Source organism: Akebia trifoliata, chromosome 10 (genome assembly GCF_017979445.1).
Source record: "Akebia trifoliata isolate Shusen 1 chromosome 10, ASM1797944v1, whole genome shotgun sequence".
Taxonomy (NCBI): Eukaryota; Viridiplantae; Streptophyta; class Magnoliopsida; order Ranunculales; family Lardizabalaceae; genus Akebia; species Akebia trifoliata.
Window position 1 is genome coordinate 6,533,350 of NC_141384.1, and position 10,547 is coordinate 6,543,896.

At 36.4% G+C, this 10,547-nt stretch overlaps 1 long non-coding RNA gene across 1 annotated transcript; it reads right to left on the bottom strand.

Annotated features, from left to right (window-relative positions):
- Window positions 1–64: 64 nt before the first annotated feature.
- Window positions 65–10,206, bottom strand: LOC147392990 (uncharacterized). Its single transcript, XR_015182199.1, has 4 exons — window positions 10,069–10,206; window positions 7,031–7,070; window positions 314–528; window positions 65–227 (listed from the first exon to the last, which is right to left on the bottom strand). It is a non-coding gene; the product is annotated as an uncharacterized LOC147392990 (long non-coding RNA).
- Between the last annotated feature and the right edge of the window lie 341 nt (window positions 10,207–10,547).

Here is a 10,547-nt window from a genome sequence, read left to right on the forward strand (position 1 = left end):
ATGAATAAATTATGTTTAATAGCATAAGCTACCCAATTTAACAGCATAATTAATGAGAGATGACATTTTGAAGTTGAATAATATCCAAAAAATACCAAAAATCCCAGGCCTTGTTTTCTAGGATATGTGTTTGATCCAAGTGTTTTCCTCTGAAGTTGTATATCTGCATCATCTTCACGAATTCCCTTCGCTAGATTACCTTTAAATAAATCTGATAGTCCTTCAACCTGATGTAGGAAAATGGCGAATGCATTATATAAAGTAACCATACAGCAAAATGAAAAATTAAATTCATAAGTATTAGACTTGCTACCTTAACAAAAGAGATGGCTTTAGATAGGATTAAATGGAGGATCGGGATTAGGTAAGCCAACCCCAAATTTTTGGGGGAAGGCTTTGACGACGATGATGATAGACTTGCTTCCCGATGACGTTCTAAAGTAGCTAAGTCATGATCCCTCGTTACTGAGGCAACTTCTTGTTTTCCAATTGCATAATCAGTACTAGAAGTTGGAGATTTAGGAGCACCTATAATTAAGATGCAATAGGCATATATTAACACAAATAGATAGAACCACCATGGTACAAGCGACACTAGGAAGATATAAACATAGAGCTGTTTAAGAGTGTCATATAAAAGATGGCAATAAAAATAATTTGAAGTGCCTGACAATAGGATGCAACAGCAAGCATCAGGAAAACATTTAAAAATAATAAATTTAGTCATAACTAGTGTAGGAAAAAAATGACTTACAACTAGTTTTTTTTTTTTGAAAAGTGTAAGAAATTTTTTTTTTGAAAAGTACTTACAACTAGTTTTCCTGTATATCTTACAATTCCACGCTAACATGCATCTATAAATCTATCATTTTTCCCTCAAAATATGACATTTTTTTACCACAGCATATTCATGACAGTTCTTGGGGAGTAAAACTTAGAGATTGACGACGAGAATAGTTAGGTCATTTTGATTAGTATGTTAGAGAGACCAAGGTCAAACTGCATCTCATCAGTTTGGAAACATGAGATAAATTTGGTGGTCCAACTCAAAACCAATTGGCAATGAGTGGAGAGGCCCAGGAGCTTATAAGGAGAGAGGCGAGGCAATTTGTGTTCGATGTGGGACTAAACTCAACAATCTCAAATATTAATCAAAAGTTGAGGGGAACCATTATAAGGTTCCTCTAGAAATAGTCATTGCTTCTAATATTTTCTCTTTGATTTTTTATTTATGTTCCGATCTGTATAGGAATGTGTCGAAATTTTAGGAAGTAGTTAGGATGTTATTTTTTGAAATTAGTATTTCCAATTTTAATCTTAGTTAGGCAATTCCATTTTTTTTTTTTGTAATTAGTTGTTCCTTTTTTATAGCAAAATTAATTCTAGAACTAATACTACTGTTTTGCTATAAATCTATGTATTTGTTCATTATTTTTTAAGTAGAATAATTATTTCTTCTTCTCAAAAGTTACATGGTATCAGAGCCTTGTGCTCTCGATCTGATTTTCCATGGCGATGACTAGCGCGGCGAAAAGCCCTACTGCCTCGGCAGATTCCTCTAAGATCTTCCAATCGACGGCGTCAACATCATCTGGCGAATCTCTCTCCCAAATTTCTAACCTACAACTCACAATTCACAAACTCGATGGGAAAAATTATCTCGAATGAGCACAATCTGTGAAATTGACGATCGATGGAAGGGGTAAATTGGGACATCTGACAGGCGAAGTAACACAACCTGCAGCGACTAACCCATACCTGAAAAAATGGCGATATGAAAATTCTCTTGTCATTGCATGACTCATCAATTTGATGGAGCCAGCAATTGGGAAGCCCTACTTGTTCTTACCAACAGCCAAAGAAGTTTAGGAGGCCGAGCGAGATTGTTATTCTGATTTGGAGAATTCATCACAGATTTTCGATTTGAAGACACGGCTCTGACAATCAAAGCAAAAGGTGATCATGAAGTTACCAGTTATTACAACAAAATGGTCACTTTATGGAAGGTATTGGATCGGTGTTACGATGATAATTGGGAAAATCCTAATGATTGTGCTCGTTACAAAAAGAGGGAAGAAAATAATAGTGTATATATGTTACTTGCTGGTCTAAATCACAGTTTGGATGAGGTTAAAGGGAGAATTCCTGACCAGAAACATTTGCCCTCAATCCATGAGGTGTTTTCTGAAGTTTGCTGTGAGGAGCCCTGGCGAAGGATAATGCTGCGAAATCCAGAGCAGAGTTCAAACAATGAACTAGAGGGTTCGGCTCTCGTGTCTAGAGGATTGGATTCCGAAGGTGACAAAAGGAAGAAGTCGTGGTGCGAACACTGTAGAAAGCCATGGCACACGAAGGATACCTGCTGGAAACTTCACGGTAAACCACCAAACTAGAAGAAGAAGAATAGTGGAAAAGGACGTGCATTCCAGACTGCAACTAAGTATTCTCAAGAGCATCTAGTCAATTCAGAAATAGTCCCGTTCACAAAAGAGCAATTAGAGCACCTATACAAATTGATTCAATCTCCAAAATCATCTATAACTCCTTGCTCTTTAGCTCAGAAAGGTAACTCTTTTATTTCAGCCTTCCTTAGTGTCTTCCCAAATTCTATAAATCCTTGGATCATTGATTTTGGAGCGACTGATCACATGACTGGTTGCTCAAAACTTTTTTCCTCTCATAGTCCTTGTGCAGGCAATAAAAAGGTCAAAATTGCAAATGGTTCCCTTTCTGCCATAGCTGGAACCGGGTCTGTTCAACTCTTTTCTTCCTTAAATTCTTCATAATGTTCTTCATGTTCCGAACCTTTCTTGTAATTTATTGTCTATTAGTAAAATCACCCTTGATCACAAATGTCGTGTTAATTTTTTTCCATCATTTTGTGAGTTTTAGGATTTCAGTTCGGGGAAGACGATTGGCAATGCTAGAAAGTATGCTGAACTCTACTTTTTTTAAGATGGACCCAATTCGATTAGACTAAACATTAGTACTTGTTTCAATTCTGTTTATGATTCCAAAGATAATGAAATAATGTTATGGCATTATATATTAGGCTATCCAAGTTTTCAATATTTAAAGTATTTGTTTCCGACTCTTTAAAGAAATAAAAGTCCATATTTTTTTGAATGTGAGATTTGTCAGCTTGCTAAACACCATCGTAATTCTTTTCCTCTCCAACCTTACAAAGCGCCTAAGCCATTTACAATGATCTATAGTGATGTTCGAGGACCTAGTTGGGTGTCTACAAATTCTGGAAAAAGATGGTTTGTCACATTTATTGATGATCATACACGGTTAACTTGGGTTTATTTAATGAGAGAAAAATCTGATGTAGAAGTGGTTTTTAAAATTTTTTACACCATGGTGCAAAATCTATTTCGTGAAACAATTCAAATATTTAGGAGTGATAATGGCAAAGAGTATTTTAACAAAGTTTTGAGGAATTTTTTCTTAGAAACAGGGATTGTTCATCAAAGCTCTTGCAATGATACTCCTCAACAAAATGGAGTCGCTGAAAGGAAAAACAAACACCTATTAGAAGTAGCTCAGGCATTGCTTTTTACAACTAAGGTACCTAAATATCTTTGGGGCGAGGCAATTCTCACTGCAACCTATTTTATAAACTGAATGCCTAGTAAGGTTTTAAACTTTGAAACTCCGTTGGATTTTTTCCATAAATGTTATCCTACTCTCATCAAATTTGCCTCTAAAGATATTTGGGTGCATTGTTTTTGTTCACATTCATGATCATAACCGAGGAAAACTAGAACCCCGAGTTCGAAAATGTGTTTTTGTTTGATATGCCTCTAATCAAAAGGGATAAAAATGTTTTGATCCGGTTACTAAAAAATTGTTTGTCAACATGGATGTAACTTTTTTTGAACTAAATTCGTTTTTTAATACTCGTCTTCAAGGGAGGAGAAAAAATGAAGATTCAAATATATATTTCCAACTCGAAGACGTGTCCATTGATCATTCCCTTGCACCCATAGCCGAAGTTGACCAGTCTCCTGCACCCTTAGCCGAAGTTGAGAACCCAAACATTATTGTACCAGATTTTTGTGAATTAGGTTCTTTAAATGATGAAAATACAGGCCCATCCTTAATGCCATCACATGAAAGTCATGAATCCAATGAATCAAACATGAAAAAAACAAGCACCAAGAACACAGGGATAATACCCTTTTATATTGTCCACTCGCAAAAGAATACAACTCAAGGAGAAGAATCGGCTGATCTCCCACACCGCCATGAGTCCACAAATCCTCCAGGTAATGCTTTCTTTGAGCCCGTACGATCAGTCCCATCTACTTTAGGTACTAATCCTAGGTTTGAGTCTAGTGAGTCCATTGATTCCAATATTCCTATTGCTGTTCGAAAAGGTGTAAGGTCATGTACCAAACATCCATTGTTCAACCATGTGTCATATGAAAATCTCTCACCCAATTTCCGTGTTTTTACCTCACAAGTGTCTTTGTATAGAGATTCCTAAAAATGTGCAGGATGCTCTAAAGGTTCTCGAGTGGATGGAGGTTGTTTTTGAGGAGATGAAGGCTCTTGAGAAAAATCAGACATAGGAGATGGTGGAGTTGCCTAGAGGAAAGACAATTGGGGGTGTAAATAGGTGTTCACAGTTAAATACGGGTCAGATGGATCACTTGAAAGGTATAAAGCTAGGTTGGTTGCTAAGGGATTTACTCAAATCTATAGCATTGACTACCCAGAAACCTTTGCACCTGTAGTAAAGTTAAATACTGTGAGAGTTCTCCTGTCACTTGCAGCAAATCTTGATTGGCCCCTGCAACAATTAGATGTGAAAAATACTTTCCTTAATGGAGACTTGGTGGATGAGGTATATATGGATGCACCCCCGAGCTTCGATGGGAAATTTAGTTCGAAGGTGTGCAGACTGAAGAAATCCTTGTATGTGTTGAAAAAGTCACCAAGGGCCTGGTTTAAGAGATTTTCTCAGTTTATTAAAAGCCAAGGGTACACTCAGAGACAGGCTGATCACACCATGTTTGTAAGACACTCGCAGGATGGAAATATAGTTGTGTTAATCGTTTATTTAGATGACATAATCCTCATTGGGGATGATTTGCTTGAGAAGAACCGATTGAAGAAATCTCTTGCATCAAAGTTTGAAATCAAGGATTTGGGGTCTCTAAGTTACTTTCTCGGGATGGAGATAGCTCGGTCGAGGAAGGAATTGTTGTATCACAATGGAAGTATGTTCTTGATCTACTTAAGGAAACCAGAAAGTGATTGTAGATCAACAGACACCCCAATTGATCCTAATCAGAAACTTGGAGATAACAAAAAAGGCGATCTTGTAGATACATCTCGGTTTTAGAAATTAGTAGGGAAACTGATTTACTTATCACATACACGGCCAGATATTGCATTTTCCGTGAGTCTAGTAAGTCAATTTATGCCCTCACCCAATGATAAACATCTTGAAGCAGTTTATCGAATCCTGAGATATTTAAAAGGTACACCAAGTAAAGGTTTACTCTTTCAGAAGACTACACAGTAAAGCATTAACGCCTACACTAATGCTGATTGGGCAGGTTCAATTACTGACAGGAGATCTACGTTAGGGTACTGCACATATGTATGAGGTAACTTAATCACGTAGAGAAGTAAAAAAACAAAACATGGTTGCAAGAAGCAGCGCTGAAGCAGAATTTCGTGCTATGGCTCATGGGGTTTGTGAGATGTTATGGTTAAAGAAGGTACTAGAAGAATTGAAGTTACCAATGAACATGCCAATGAAACTGTACTACGACAACAAAGCCGACATCAACATTGCACAGAATCTAGTGCAAGATGATCGTACAAAACATGTGGAAATTGATAGGCACTTTATAAAAGAGAAGATCAACAGTAGAGCTATTTATATGTCATTTGTACCAACAACGCAACAAATAGCCGATATCCTTACCAAAGGATTGTTCAGAACTTATTTCGAACTTCTTGTTAGCAAGTTAAGCATGATTGATAATCTATGGGAGTGTCAAAATTTTAGGAAGTAGTTAGGATGTTTATTTTCTGAAATTAGTATTTCAAATTTTAAATCTTAGTTAGGCAGTTTCCTCTTGTTTTTTTGTCAGTAGTTATTCCTTTTTTATAGCAAAATTAGCTCCAGAAATGGTACTACTGTTTTGCTATAATCTATGTATTTGTTCATTATTTTTTAAGTAAAATATTATTTCTTCTTCTCAAAAGTTATAGAATGTTTTGGCTGAAAATTTTCGAGCCAAAACGGAACATATTGAAACACTTCGGGACAATATGGCAGAAACCAAGACATTCATTGAAACTTTGTTCCTAAGTATGTTTGCATCAGAATGTTCAAATAACGATATGCATTGATTGATACATTATGAAATGCTAAGATATTTTAAACAATGATTGTAAGAAAAATGCCAAAAAAAATTACGCCAGTGATTTTCTTCTAACATTTTGGTCATAAAAGCAAGAAAATTAGTTCAAGACTACTTTAGTTGACGAAATTGGAGTGTCTTAGTGTGTTATCTGATACACTGAAATGACATTTGGCAATGCATTTTGGGTGCTTTTAACTGTTTTACTGTGCAATATCCAAAAACATGAAACCATGTAAGGTGGACTAATTAGCATGAAGCTAAGACTTAGAGAATCAACTTCCCAAACACACCAAGTCGTCTAGCAATAAGAACAACAACAACAAAAAAAGGAACATCTACAACAATGGAAATGTGTAGGGACGCAATAATAAAATAATAAGATCATAGAGTTAGTATTGTATGGCTGCAGCCAGCAAATATCTTGGGCTTTTATAAAGCAAAGAGTAGTTTCTCAAAGGAAAGACTCATTCCAAGAATAAAAGGTAAGATTTAAAAAAGATGAAGAGCATACTACTGTAGTTATATAACACACAACGGAAAATTTCATTATTTTTTGAATTATGAAAATAACTTCATGCTTCCATTTGTCAAAAAATTATCGATAGTAGCGTTAGCATGAAAATTTAAAGGTAGTGAAGTACCACCATCATGTTCCCCAGCCTCTGTGAAAAGAATTGTTGCCTAACACAGCACAAGATCTTGGATTAGAAAATATATGAGATGACCTAAACTATATAGAAGTAATATCAGATCATATAAATAGCAATTCTTGTTTTTCCATGCCCAAAGTATACCAAAACCAACAAGAAGCATTTAGCGCAAGGTCAAAACAAAGACAATAAAGTTAAAAAGTTTCCTTTCAAATCATATAGAAGGAAAACGGGAAGTAGTTATGAGAACATTACAACTAAGACCCTAAGAATGACAAACTTGCCAACAATACATCTGGTTGCATTTTTTACACAAAAAGATTTAAGAACATTACAAAAAGATATGGCCCAAAAAAAAGTGAAATGGTGGAAATGAATCCATGCAGAAGAATTCTAATATATTGGAATAAAGCTATGATGATCATGATGATGACAGTGATATAACCAGTGTTCTAAAACCTGAAGGCGTGGGGCAGAGCATTTCACTAGCCAAAGGCTTGAAGTGTAAATCAAAAGCCTCATGAGCACATGTCTTTAAATAGATAAACAAATATACTAATAAATAGAACAATTTCAAGCAAAGGAAAAAAAATTAGATAATCTAAGAAATCATTATCAGGCATTCCAAAGTTTAATATCAACATCATCATCAAAGTCTCATCCCAAAAAAATTGGGGGTTGACTGTTCCAAAGTTCAATATCCAAAATCCAAAGTACAAACTCATAAAAGTCAATCTAAAATGGATGACATCCATATTTTCATATTTCAGCTTTTCAATTCCATCAAACTAAAAAGCAACACTTGGAATGTAGCTGCTCTAATTAAAAAATGTACACAATCACCTTAACATAGAAAAAGAAACAAAGGAGTGGGTTCAGCATAAAGAGATAGAAATGGGAAGAAAGGAAAAAGAAAAATAGTGCAAAAAGAAGATTCATGGACCATGGATGTTAAAAATAATTAGAGGGTGAAAAAAATGCTTAACTATGTATGGCTAGAGGACCTTTTATGTGAATTAAGGGTATGTTTGATTGCATATGGAAAATAGGGTGGAAATAACATTTTTCAAGTGTTTGATTGCACAATATCCATGGAAATTCATTTTCCACCCCAATCAAAAAGTCCACCAACACTCATATTTTCCATCATCGATTCTTCCCCACTCATCTTCTTCTTCCCTACCATCACACTAACCTCACCATCGCCGTCATCACCTTCTCCGACCACCTTCTCTCTCTCTCTCTCTCTCTCTCTCTCTCTCTCTCTCTCTCTCTCTCTCTCTCTCTCTCTCTCTCTCTCTCTCTCTCTCTCTTCTTCTTCTTCTTCTTCCCTACGCCGCCACCTACGCCCCACAACCACCACGTTCTCCTTTCATCTTCTTCCTCACTTACTTCCATCGCCACCGCCAACACCACCACCACGTTCTCCCCTCTTCTTCCTTGTCATCTTCTTCCTCACTTACCTCCGTCGCCGCCGTCACCACCACATCCCCCCCCCCCCTTTCTTCCTCCTAATCTTCTTCTTCCTCTCCCCCTCCTCTCATCTTCTTTCTCCTCCTCCTCCTCTTCTCCTTCTTCTTCTTCTTTTTCCTCATATATTTTTCTCATGATTTTATCCAAGTAAAATCAAACAATGAAATTTGATTTTCCAACCCTACCTATTTTCCACCACTATTGTTCCATGGATTTCAAATTCCATGGAAAGTCACTTTTCATACAATCAAACATACCCTAAATATTGTAAAAGGAAAAATTTACAATTGTAAGGACCATTCTGTACTCATATCACCAGACAAGGAAAATAATACAACACATTCCCATGTGGCATAGGTCTTAGTCAAAATCAAAAGATGCCAAAAGGGTCTGCACCCCCACTAAGATGTAAGCTTTTTTCAATGTCTCTTGAATAAAGCCAAGACCTTTTCTAAGAGCTTCACCTCGAGAATTGAACCTCCGATGCCCTCGAAAGCATTGGTCCTAACCAAAACTTGGTGACACCAAGAGGCCATAATTCAACACCTTATGCTCATTAGTCTACTCAAGAAATTCAGTCTATTTTTGCCAAAAAATTAAGATTTCTCTCTAAAGAACACAATAACTAATTCTTCGTAAACTCGAATGTATGATACAACTAAAGCACTAGTGACTATAAAAAAATAGTAACGAGGCATTGTATCTTGCATTCCCTGAATAACAATTACCTTTACAATAACCGATACTCTAAATTAGCCATGAATGTATATAGATTACTAATTACAAGAAACAACCCACCAATTTAAACAGAAACAGGGTCTCACTCACTTGTCAATTTTCAGAACCGTAAAACAATCCAAAAACAAATCACATACAAATAAAATATATAAATAAATAAAAAGCACATGCACTTCTAGGGGCATGAACATACGGGTCCCCGTGCCAGGTGGTATCTTCCTATGGTCATTGCAAGTCTATTCCCAGTCCCCCAACCTACATGCAAACACCTCGTAGTCGCCGGACCATCCATGAAATTTGGCATTTAATGCCGTTGGATCCCCGCAACAATCTCTTTCAATCATCCTATAATTGACAGATCCTGACGCATTAGTGATTTGCTCGTAAGTGACCTAGTCAGCTTCTCTGCCATCGCTCATCAGTTCATGTGTCCCACCATATCAAATTATCAACTAAACCACAAGTAAATCCTAACCGAACAATTAGCAACGAAGCAATTTATTTCACATTCCGCTAATAAAAATCCAAACTTTACAGCAACAAATCATCCAAATTAGGTCATGAACCTATATAGATTACCAATAACACGAAACAAACCACCAAATTTAAACTAAATCTGGTCTCACTTCGTCGATAGATACTCAAATCTACACAAATCACATCCACATAAAGATTTAAAAAAAAAAAATACTTTCTGAGATCCAGTAACAAATCAATATCTCATTAAAAGAAAGAAAAACAATACAAGATACAATCTTTGTCGAATTATTTACATAAAACATGAAGATTATGACACAGATGAAGAAATCGAAGTTTACCTTCAATCGTTTGAGCGGATCGATCCAAGTGTTCTTGGTTGTAAAAAGAAAGGATGCGAGTAGTCTCTTAAACTACTCATATTTCTGTCGCAGGAGAGATGATACCTTTGGCCTTCAGGTCTGTTCATCTCACCACCTCACCTCCCCACAAGAGAGAGAGAAAGAGAGAAAAGAGAGAGAGAAAGAGAGAGAGAGAGAGAGAAGTAGGGACATGGGTTCTTTTTTGGGGAGGAGGGACGGGGGGATCAAAAGCTTGTTTTATAGAGAAAGATGGTGACATGGGTTCTTTTCATAGTAAGTACTAAGAAGACAGAAGGGCGTGTTTGGCGGAATTTACGAGCGGTTTTCGGCAAAATCCACTCTTCCCGCCAAATTTCTATACTTCGACAAGAAGGAAACTTCGAAAACGTCCATATTTTGCAAAAAGTGTCCACGCTTTTCCCATTTTATCTTTACCACTAGTCAGTGACAAGGAATAC